Genomic DNA, 12,482 nt, shown 5'->3' with positions numbered 1-12,482 from the left:
CATTGTCAAAATACAGGTCCTGCCACTCTCCGTATGGCTGGAGTTATAAGACACAGTTTAGTTGGGGAACCCTCAAAGAAATCTCAGCTGAGTTGATCTCGCTTTCCCCAAATCCATTTGACATGCAGACCAATAGGTGTAGTACTGCCTGATTTATTTGCATTTGGATATACATAACTGGAACTGGTATTATTAGATCATTTGATAGTTTTTAGGGCTTTTTCTTCCCTGATGTGTTCTTTAATACATTGATTTCTTAGGTGTAAACTGTTTCATTTCCATGTATCTTTGTATTATCCATTTTTTTCTTGATTTTAACTTTTATTCTATTGTGCTCAGGAAAAAAGGTGATTTCATCTTTTATTTGTTGGGATGTACAATGTGACCTAACATACGATCCATTCTAGAAAATGTTTCAAGTGTATTTGGAAAGCATGTTGATGCTGGAACTGTGGAAAACAAAGTTCTGTTTTCATGTGCAAAATCCGTTCTATCAAGGATACCATTTAACTTCTGTTTTCTAGTTGATTTTATGCACGATCATTCCATTTCCCAGAAGTCAATTCTTCTGATATTTTTGACATATAATTTCTCAAATACCATTACATTGGCATGTATTTCTCCCTTTAGACTGATTAATATTTGCTATTTGTGTTTGGGTACTCTGATGCATAAATATTTACAATTCCTATTTCCTGGAATCCCTTTTCATCATGCAATGACTTTCTGTGCTAGACAATTATGATGCTTGAATGAGTATTTCATTCCAAGCTCAAAATTATTTCCATTTAATGAAGATGCTGTCATATTTCTTTTATATTTCACTCATGTATATATATATATACACACATGAGTGAAATATATAATCATGAATTGAACATTAAATGTCAATTGGGAATGGGGCATTTACTTGATCTTCAAGCAATTTCACCGAAGCATGGAAAAAAGGATTGAGGATATATTCCTAAATAAATTTTCCAAATCTTTCTCATAGGAAATTTGGATTTCTCCCTCTTCAGTCCTCGAAAGTACTTCTGAATCAGTCAGTCACATTAAACAATTGACCTTCACTGTGAGAACTTCAGGAGGATAATACACGTTTATTATTCTTGCCATTTTAGGAACAAACTCAATGACTAAACAACCATTGAAACTAATGAGCCTTTGTTAGCTTGCTATTTCCATGATATAAAGAAGAAAATGGGTTTGTCATCAATATATTGAAATAGACTATACATATTTTCTTGTGAGAGTGCACCTGCAAATACATATTTTTCTTTTGAAATGGAGAATAAACATGTCAGAGTAAATATTCACAGATTTAAAGCTAACAACATAATCAACCTAAAGTGTGAAAACAAATTAAATATGCAACAGACATGTTAATATTTAATCACCTCACACATTTCTGTCTTTTCTATTCTGATAAAGCAAGGAACAAACAATTATTTTGAAGTTTTTTTTTTTTAATTTTACTTTTAGCTTCCAGTTTTTGAATCTGCATACACCTGGGCTATGTACCAAAATACAAGGCTGAACTTGTTTTGTTTGCTTTTGTTCTTCATGACTTTCGATGAATAAACCTGTGTAACGCACTATTGGTTTTTTTGTTATGGACATTTTCACTGCATTTATATAGTTTTTTTTCCCTCAACACACTGAGTTTCTTTGTATTTATTATCATCATTGATGTACTATTTTATTTCACAAATGAGGAAATAATCTAAATGACTCCTTTAGGATCATGGATATAAGAAGTAGTATGCTTGGGCGTTATAGGTGGCATTCTAAAGTGGATGTGTAGCACAAAAGTTAAGACTCCAAATGGGACACATGAATTCAAAATGAGAATGATTGGATTCAATTCCTGCTTCCAATCATAGCTTCCTACTAAAGGACATCCTTTTGAGAATCAATAGATAACTCAAGTACTTAAATCCCTGTCATCCGAGGAATGCAAGTTGAGTTCTGGAATCTTAGATTTGCCTTGCAACAGTGCAGTGTTTTGGGATCTCTCTTCCCTCCCCCCTCTCTCTTCTTTCCTTTCCCTCCCTCTTTCTTTCCCCTGTCCTCCACTCCTCACATCACCTTTCAGGAAGATTAAAAAATGAAAAATAAAAACAGAATGCACACAGAGAGACAGTCTAATTTCAGATCTCTTTAAGAGAATGCATTTTATTATCTTTGGGAAATATTTATATGTAGTCATTAATTAGAAATATTGAAGGAAAGAGACAGACTAAACTGCAGGGTTTTTATTCTAGCTATTTGGATGATCTGTTTTAAAAGAAGGTTGATGTTTTGCTCCCTCCTCAAGATGCTTTGTAAAATGTTTGTGTTTGTTTGTAACAAAGAACAATGGGCATGCACAATAGAGAGATGTTTCTTCCACTGATTCATTTCCCAAGTGCCCACATCAGCCAGGGCTGGGGAAGGCTGAAGCCAGAGATCAGAATTCAGTATAGCTCTCTCATGTTGAAATCAGGGATCTGTGTCTTTGAGGTGACATCTGCTACAATCAGAAATGCATCCCACTGGCATTCTGATACACAACACCACTTCACAAGTAGCACTTTAGCTTGTTGCATCACTGTGTCTGTCTCACACATTTCTGAGCTCATCAGAGCCAACCCTTTAATGAAACAACTTATTGGAAAAAGTGGTAGTTTTTTTATCAGAGCTCTCATAATTCCTGAAGTTCTATTTCACTGAAATCAAATTATGCATGTAATTTAGTTTGAATTAATCATAGTTAATCATTGGATTTAACTAATGTTACTGAAGTAAGTTCTTTCAAAAGTGAATTGAAATGAGCTATGTTGTGAACTTCTAACAAGCAAGGCATTGATAGATATATCAGGATATAGTTATTTTTTATTGCAAGAAAGAATTGTAGGGTCTAACTCATGTCTCTAGGAGAGCACCTTGATATCTTTTGTCTTGTTTTATGATATCATGGTCTTTTATGTCTGATGTTTTCTGAAAAGATTACTAGCTCAGCATTTATATATATTCATATAAGCAACAAATGGTAAACTATTTTAATGGTTTCTGGGCACTTCTACAACCTTTCCTTTGCTAACTTTAATAGACATTCATTCTTAGCAAAAGAATCATAATTATCTATAGAAAATCCAGGTTTCTAAAATGTTTCAGGAATACAAAATGAGCCAGTCTATTTTAAGAGAAGAAATTGGAAATTCTCTGCATTCCTTTCAGAATGTAGAAAAAGCTGCAAAACCAAAAAGTTCCACCCTGTGATTCCCTTGTATGAAAGAATAATTGCTGTGCCTGAAATTAACAATTTTCTTTGAAGTATGTTATTATAGACTGCAGCCAAATTATGTAAGTGTATTTAGAAAATTTAGAGTTGCATCAATCTCTATAGGAGTATCTTAAATTTGTCTTTAAACTAAGTTCAAGATAAAATTCATGTCTTCAGAAAGTCCCTGTTTTAACCCAGAAGTCAAACATTATCTCATATCAATAATACTATTCCAATCCTAGACTCCAAACTTTTGATGTAAGGACATCTGCAGATTTGTATAATCTGGTCTTAAAAGAAAACTTACCTCCAAATCCTCTCTGTAAAAATGATATGACCATGGATAGCAAATCTTAGCAGAACATGATCCATCTTTATGCCACTCACCATTCAGCCTATAGCTCTCGCTGTCTTTATGGAATGTTGTAAAGCACACTAAGTCTCAGTGTCTGAAATAGATATAGCAGTGTACATTTGAAAGAGAAGTCATTCACTCTTCCAGGTTGACTGAAAGAGAATTAGAAGACGTTTTTAATGTAACTTATATTAATCAAAGGTATAAATTACAGTTACTATATGCATATTTTTGTTACCTCTATATACATCTAAAAATATATCTTTGTCTTGGAATATGAAAAATAGTCAATTGCATATGTTTTAACCAGTATGTAGTGTAACTTCTGTAACTAAAATATGATGCTTGTAATTATTTTTGAGACACAGTTACTGATTCATTTTTTCTGTCTCTTCTTCAGGATTTTTTTAAAATTAAAATTTCTATCCTTGGAGATGTGTCTCTGGGGTGCAGTGGACTTTCTTAGACTTATACTTCAGTTGTGTGGTTCCAAGAAGTTCATAATGCACCTTGTTGGTGGAGATACAATACAGAATGACTTACAAGACAGAGGTTGTGGGGCACTTCTGGGAATGATGGTGTGGTAGGAGGTAGTGTTCAGACTAATTTTCTTATTTTAATTTTTCTCTGCCATAGGCTATACTAGGTGATTCTCACTTAGAGTGAGTTTGTAGTATCAACGTATTTCACCCACCCAGTTGTGTGCACCAAGCAGAGCATTAATTCACTCCATAATGTGTCCCTGATCCATACTACACAATTCATTGTCAGTGTACAGAGATCCGATTCCCTGGGTGCTGATATAGCAAGTTATCAGGTTTGCGGGAACCTAGTCACAGCGAGTGTGCCTCATTTACAGAGTATCAGTGGTTACTCCAGCTTCCTTAACTACACAGACTCCTACTGCACCAAGTGCTATATGACCATAGGGTTTGGGTTGTCACTACCTTGCTGGCCCCAGCTGGACACATGGGGCTCAGTCTGCCCTGAGACAATGCAGGAGTGCCAATGGGACCCATGGAAAGCAGGTAGGCAAGAACTTCTTGTGAGCAGCTTCTCTCACAATCCCCAAAGAAGCCCCTGATCTGCAGAGTGGAGGAGGGAAATATGTGAGTTCCTTTTCTCAAATATAGCATGCCGAAGTTTTCAAGGGAGCCTTCCTCACTGAGCTGATACCTGTGATGGCAGTGGTCCTCTACACAGAAGTTGACCCATGTGTAAGGCCTGTGTACATGAGCTCCTCCTATGCCCTCAGCTTGCCACTCTGTCCCCACAACAAGGAATCCCCTGATGTAGAGGCCTCACGAGCTGTCTTGTTCTTTTCACTTTCTGTTTTGCCTGTTGCATATGTCCCTTTATTTTCTCTTCTGTTCTATTTCCTCTGGTAGTCTTCCTTTGACATGGATAGATAGACAGAGATGCTTTGGAGTATCAGTGGACAAGGTAGCAAACACTGGGTTTCTCTAAACAGACCTCTTGAGTTGGTACACATTGCTGTTATTTAATTCTTAATTACCTTTGTAATTCATATTTGTGCTTCACTGAGATAAGAAAGCTTTGTGTGAGTTAATTATTAAGTAAACCATGATAGAAATAAGATAATTCACTAATTTAACTTGAATATGGGCAATTATAATTTATTTCCCTAAGTACTGTCACCTATTTTTAACTAGACTCTTTTAAAAAATCTATGTGATATTAGACTTCCAAAATGTTAATGATTTTATTGTGAAGATGAGTGACCCTAGCAAATTATAGGAAGTGAAGAGAATAGAAACAAATTATTAAATTTTATGCAAAGGTTTAGACAACTTTTTTAGCAATCTTTAAAAGGCAGTTTTTCAGGAAACCTGGTAAGAAAAAAATTTTCATCAATTTGTAATCAATTTGCTTTCAGAAAAATTTGCTAAAATTATAAGTAGGTGGATGATTATTAATCATGCAAAATACATGTAAAGGTAATTCATCTGAGAAAGCAATTCAAAGATTTCATATACTGTTCTACTAGGGTTACATTTTTATCCGTTTGTAAATCTGTTAGAATATTATTGCCAGTTTAAAACACTTGTTAAACTGTTATATTCAAATAGCTGAAATACTACTGACACTTAAAATTGAACCATTGGTGATCTCTGCAGCACATTTTCTAAGAACTTGAGTAATATTCTTAAATCCCCTCAGACTCACCAGTTAAAGGTCAAGTAGGATTTTTATATACTTCTTTGAATTTATTTAGTTGGTGTTGATAAATACATATCAAAATTATTGGTAAGTTTTTGAATCCCAAGGAGTCCATTACCAAAATGGATGTTAAAATACATTCCTTCATGCTGAGATATAATTAGACCTAATTACTTTAGATGAAAAACACACATGTAAATATCCTATTTTTAATAACACATACATATTTGTATTGATTGAAAATCTAAAAGTTCAGCAAAGTCAACAGTACTGAACCTTAAGTAATGAAGATTTTTCAGGGTTGTTCTCTACTAGGAACTTTTAAATGAAATTGTAAAAGAAGGATTTCTAGGGTGTATTATGAATAGTGGTTAAGATGCCTTCTAGGATACACAGTTACTATATGAGTGGCTGCATACTGAGTCCCCATTCCTATTTCCAAATCCCTGCTACTACACCCTCAGGAACACAGAAATAGTCATTGAATTAGCTTTATCTATGTCACTAACATGAGAGATTTGGAATGAATTCTAGGTTTCTGATTTCAGCCCTGGCAAGACTTGGTTGCTCAGAGCATTAGATAGAGAATCAACGTGTGGAAGAACTCTGCCTGGAGGTGGAAGGGATGGGAACAGATTCTCTGCCGCCCAGATCCAGTTTGTGTCGCAGGCAGGACCCTCAGCAATTGATCACAGAGTTATGACTTTCAGTCAGGTTACCAGCTGCCTACAGCTTGAAGTTCACAATTGTCAAGTCCTAGAATTATTACCTTTTCTGCCTCAGATACAAAAACATATTTTTTACCTTTCTCTTAGGTGCCTTTCTCTTAGGCGCATTTTTACTCTGATTTTGCTACAGAAGTTTGGGACTTCGCTTTTTAAGGAAAAAAAAAGAAAAGTGAAATTACTCTTCTAAATCTGGTTCTAAGCAGGATATCATGTACTTCTTCAAGACCCACCACTGCTAACAGAACTTTGCTGTAGTGGTTTATCCTACCCGTGATTTCCACTTGGAGCCCAGTGATACTTCTGGAAAAGAGTCAGAGAGCATGTGTTAGCTCACCTTGTAAGAGTGGTTGAATCTGTTGGAATAAGTCAGGCTTGTTTTACTTGTTAACAACCTATAAATAGCTATAAGCCCCATGCCACATTGCATACAGTTATTCAGTAAATAACATTCTAAATGTGAAAGTCATAATATAGCATTTCAAGCACATTCACAATATGAAATGTTTATATATTATAAATGAGTTCTTTTTCAGCATCATCCTTCCTGATTTTCTCAAATTGCAAGATTGAAAAATAAAAACATTTTTTGAACTGCATACTCCCTTAAAAAGAATAGAGGACACATCTAAAGACCCTTGTGAATATCTGGGGTATTAGTTGGCAATGGCAAACAGGCAGGAGCCAACAGTTTATTATATATCATATAACACAGAGTCGAGGTGTCATGTTCATACTGAGCCTGTCAATATCTGTTTAAAATCTCATTCACTCCTGATTCCCCCATATGCCTTTGTAGTTTTACTATTGTCTAATGCTAATTTGAATCTGTTGTCTATGAGTTACCAGTTATGATCCTGATAGGTTATATTTCCCGTCTGCCTCACACCTTCTAGGGTGATGTAAGATTTCTCTGCTCTCCCTCCCCTTTTCCAAGTATCATGGGGTCTTACAAGTACATTAGGTTTAATTTTCTTTTTCTTTTTTTTTTCTTACCCTAGTGTTTATGTTTACTATTGCTGGGAATCACCAGAAATTCATCTCTGACCTACACAAAGGCTGGCCTTATTCAAGAGGGTCCCTAAGCAGCTTTTTCTGATCGTAAAAACTCCATAGCTCGCCACCGGGTGGCCAGCAGGTAGAGCCTGGCACCATTTGGTGCACTGGCTGCCCAAAGCCAGGGACCCCCTCACTGTCTTGTGGCGGTGGTCTTGGCATGCTGAGTCCTCATTCTTGGGGCGGCCCTGGTTGGGCCGCCCCCCCAGGGCCACCCCGAGACCTGGGGGGCAGCCAGCTGCCTCTAGGCCAGCCAAGGTTCCAAACCCTTCTCCACTCTCCCCACCTCTAGCTTATGGCCGAGGAGCGGAGCTAGCCCTGTAGCCCCAGTCCGGAGGTTCCCTCCTGGAAGGCTTTCCCATGGGGAGGTGGTAGCTCTTGGGCCTGGGAAATAGCCAGGGACCCCCTCACTGCCTTGCGCTGGTGGTCTTGGCATGCTGAGTCCTCGTTCTCAGATCCGGCCTGGCTGGGCCGCTCCCCCAGGGTTGCCCCGAGCCCTGGGGGGCAGCCAGCCACCTCTAGGCCAGCCAAGGTTCCTCTTAACAGGAGGTCATATACAAAGAGCAGGGGGGACCCCAGAGTGGAGCAGGCGACAGAATGAGGCTTTTATCCCAACCCTGAAGACTCCCAGATACTCACCAAGGACTATCAGTACCAGGGAGCACCAAGGACTACATCCCTACTGCCAAGGAGACCATGAGGAAATGGAGTGTCTTTGGAGACCAAGAACTCTGAGGTCAACCACCCCCATTTGGATCTACCACATGGGATGAAAGAAGCTCAAGTCCTGCCTTGCAGGATCCAAGGTCATCGGAACAACAACCAGGAAACCTGAGTGGTCCACAGAAACAGAAGAACAGTAAACTTCCTTCGGGACTAGGGAGAGGAGCTTTCTCTGGTCCTTGCCTGCTTCCAACTTTGGGTCCCCACCTGCTCTCGTAATAACCATCAGGAGCGCTCCAGAAACCCCTCAAAACAAACAAACAAACAAACCAAACTAGAATAGATAGAGAACAACAAGGAAAGCTTAGAAACAAACAGGAAACGGTCAGCGGGGATGCACTTATACCTCACTGGGTGGGACACAAAGATTAGTTACTCCTCACTGGGGTATGGAATATTTCTCTGCACACCCCTCCTAAACATGCTCACCTAAACTGTTGACATATATCCTGTTAGAATTATAGAGTTAGACCACCTGAAAAACAGTCAGGTTCAGCGAAATCATGCTTCAATGCTATAAACTGCTAAAGACTAAAATTAAAATAGGCATGAGACAGCTGAATAGCAATCTAAGTCATTTTAAGGTGTATAGAACATGGTTGAATGTAAACCAAAATTGAAATATCTATGAAGAAGTCACAGGTTGTGGTAGAAAACCTGCATTTTCCTATTAACATATTGGTTAATCAATACCATGTCAATTAATGCCATAATGTTGTAAATGGTTGGAAATATTATGTTGGGGCTCTTAATTGATTGGGATGATACTCTGCCAGCTCTGCCTTCAGACCAGAGATGGTCTCACCAAGAAACCATTGAACTTACCAGGACAATAAGATGCTGGATTTTATGCTTGGTAAATATCTCCAATGAAAGAATCTCAACTGAATTTGAACTATGGAAATGCAACAAGGTGGAGCAATCCACCGTGGGGGGAGGGTTTGGGGAGGGGTGGGGGGAATCCCAGTGCATAAAAAAATGTATCACATAATGCAATGTGATTAATTTTTTAAAAAGGAAATGCAATAAAAATATATATTTAAAAAATAAAATAAAATAAAATCTCATTCACAATGAGAGCATAATATGGCTAAAAGTACCACAAAGTAATCTAAGTTGTCAACTATCCTAGGTTACATTAGTGAAGTACACTAATAAACTTGTTATGCTATTTTGAGTAAATCGACATGTAAGCTTTTTCGGTTTACAAAAATGAGGAATATCATTTAATCGTATCTTAATGCTTTGAATTAATTTAACTAAATTCTCATCAACTGTGAAACATCCAAGGCACTGATTTTCTGAGATAAGCCATGCATTTTCTGCACTACAGCACTCATTTCAAGCAAATTTAGTTTTGCTTCATGATCTTCAATATATGTGGTCATGTTTATTATTCCTGAAACTTTGGTGGTGGAGAAAATAGACAGACCTCATTCCAGAACTAAAGGTCTTGGAGGGGAGGACTTTAGCTACTAGACTACTGTTCGGGCTCAACTTCATTCTTAATAGTTTATTTATTTATTTATTTTGGATAGCATATTTTAGTTTACAGTACACTCAAGGCTTAGTGACATTAGTAAATGCAGAATTCAATAAACACACAAAAAACATTTTTGAAATGTAAATGTAAATTTTGAAATGAGGAAAAATTATACTGTTACATTTTCTGGGCGTATTTTGGTTTTGTAAATCATTGCATAAAGTTATCTATACATAGGGATATCTAATTGTAGCTACATGGCACATTGAAGAGTAAATATCTTACTTTAAAGTTATTGTAATTTTGCCTATATATGTGAGTGTTTTCTGAGTGATAACCATGAAATCTTGGATGAAAGATCAAAGGCTAATTTGGGTATTCGATAGTTAATTTGGATAATTCTCATTGGACATCTTAACAACTGATTGCATAGGCTACATTTGTTTTTACATGGATAAAATGAAATTTTACTCCTTGGTTAGTAATACAATTTTGAAAACTATTGAATGGATTTTCTTTAGTGGTGAATTACTATTTACCCAAATTGTTAGCAGTCATATAGGCAATGAATCACAAGTTTTAATCTTTATTTTCTTTTTAATGGATAGTAAGATAGAAAGGAAATAATTAGATTAGAACTGGCTTCAGAACATGCCTTTTTATATGATTTTGTAATATTTGCACATATCTTTCAGTCATTCCATTAATAAAACTGATAAACCAATTTTGTTTATTATTTTTATTAATATAGATTTATGTGAATCTCAGATAAATTGAATGTGGCTAAAAATGTAGAGTGAGTGTTTTAACCCAGTTTTTCAGCTTTCTTTTTTTCCAGCAATATCTTTTGTTTCTTTAAGCACTTCTTTGTTTTTGACTAAATAACACATGATTCACTTAAACTTTACAATGTCTTCTGATAGTTTTGCTATTTTAACTGTCATATAGGATAAAGAGAGGAACTTATATGTTGTTATAGTTTTATGCAGGAATATATAAAGAAAAATCATTAATAAGAAATATCCAGGCTAATATGATAGTTTTATAAAAATGTAAACAAGCATAAATTTCAATACATTTACAGACAGAATATGACAATACCACTTATTATATTTGTATATATAGACAAGCAATTAAATGTAAATGAGCACAATACTTATTCATGTTGTCAATGAAAATTTTAAACTAAAAAAACCCCTAATTATTATGATCCAAAAGAAGACAACCGATTTTTGTCTTCAGTGTAATATCTACTTTCTGTTATGTTTTGGAACAAATTTGTAAGAAAAATGTATCTGATTTACAGCATAAGGAGTACTAATAAAAATTACAACCTAGCAGTTACTTTCATGTAAACAGATTTTGCCTAACATTTTTTTTTAAGATTTATTTATTTTTATTGTAAAGTCAGATATAAAGAGAGGAGGAGAGACAGAGAGGAAGATTTTCCGTCCGATGACTCACTCCCCAAGTGACCACAAAGGATGGTGCTGAGCTGATCTGAAGCCAGGAGCCAGGAACTTCCTCCAGGTTTCCCACACAGGGGCAGGGTCCCAAGGCTTTGGGCCATCCTTGACTGCTTTCCCAGGCCACAAGCAGGGAGCTGGATGGGAAGTGGAGCTGCTGGGATCAGAACCAGCGCCCATATGGGATCCTGGTGCACTCAAGGTGAGGGCTTTAGCCACTAGGCTATTGCGCTGGGCCCTTAATATTTTTTAAAATATGTTTTAATGTATAACATCCATATCCACAAAATAACGTGAATTAGGAGCTAGTTTAAGAGCCAATCAAATTAGAGCACATGAAAATAAAGTAAATTCAAAATAAAGTGAATTTTTCATAGTAATAAACAATGTAAGTTTATTACACAAAACATAATTTCAAAATGCACAAAACATAATTTGAAGTACACACATTGCTTTTAGAATTGTAAAGGCTATACAGTAAAAGTCTTTGCAAAGCCTAGTATAGTGTATCCCTCAATATTGCAATGACAAAAACTGAAACCAAGCCAACCAAGTAGAATATATCATCAAAGAAGCAACAAGTGGAAAACAAAGTTGGGCCACAAACCTCTTAACTATAACTCATTTTTTGTTTTATTATAACACTTTCATTATCCTACGATAAATGCCTACGTCCTTTGTGCACATTATATTTATGGATTTCAATATAATTTTAAGAGGTCTTGTCCAGTGTAGCATAAAGCATGATTTATTGATGGCCGTGACAGGGTTATTCCTCCCTAATCACTTTTATTTGATGATCATGGAAATTAATTGACTCAGTATTATTTGTAGACAGTGTAGTATAGAAAACCTGTAAATTATTTTAATAACTTTATTGTGGCCATAAAGCTCTTTATGGTCCTCAAAAACCAGTATTTAAGTGAACCAAAGAGTGCTGTGATTCATATGGGCAAAATCAGCAGTACTGTAAGTAAACACTGTGCTTGTTAACATTGGTGTAAAACAGAAGTCATCAGCAAATCAAAAGAATCAATGCTTTTTTTAATAACCCTATGAAATAGATGCCTGGTACCCTGAAAATAAAATTTGCCTATTTGGGTATATTTTTGCATAGTTATATTTGATGCCTATTGTAATTCATCCAATGAAAAAGCTAATGCAAAGCCTTACTAAATTTTAGATAATTTTATTGCTATTGGCTATGTTGTAATTTAGTCAATATAAT

Source organism: Ochotona princeps, chromosome 12, assembly GCF_030435755.1.
Source record: "Ochotona princeps isolate mOchPri1 chromosome 12, mOchPri1.hap1, whole genome shotgun sequence".
Lineage (NCBI taxonomy): Eukaryota > Metazoa > Chordata > Mammalia > Lagomorpha > Ochotonidae > Ochotona > Ochotona princeps.
Note: the sequence above shows the minus strand (reverse complement) of the source record.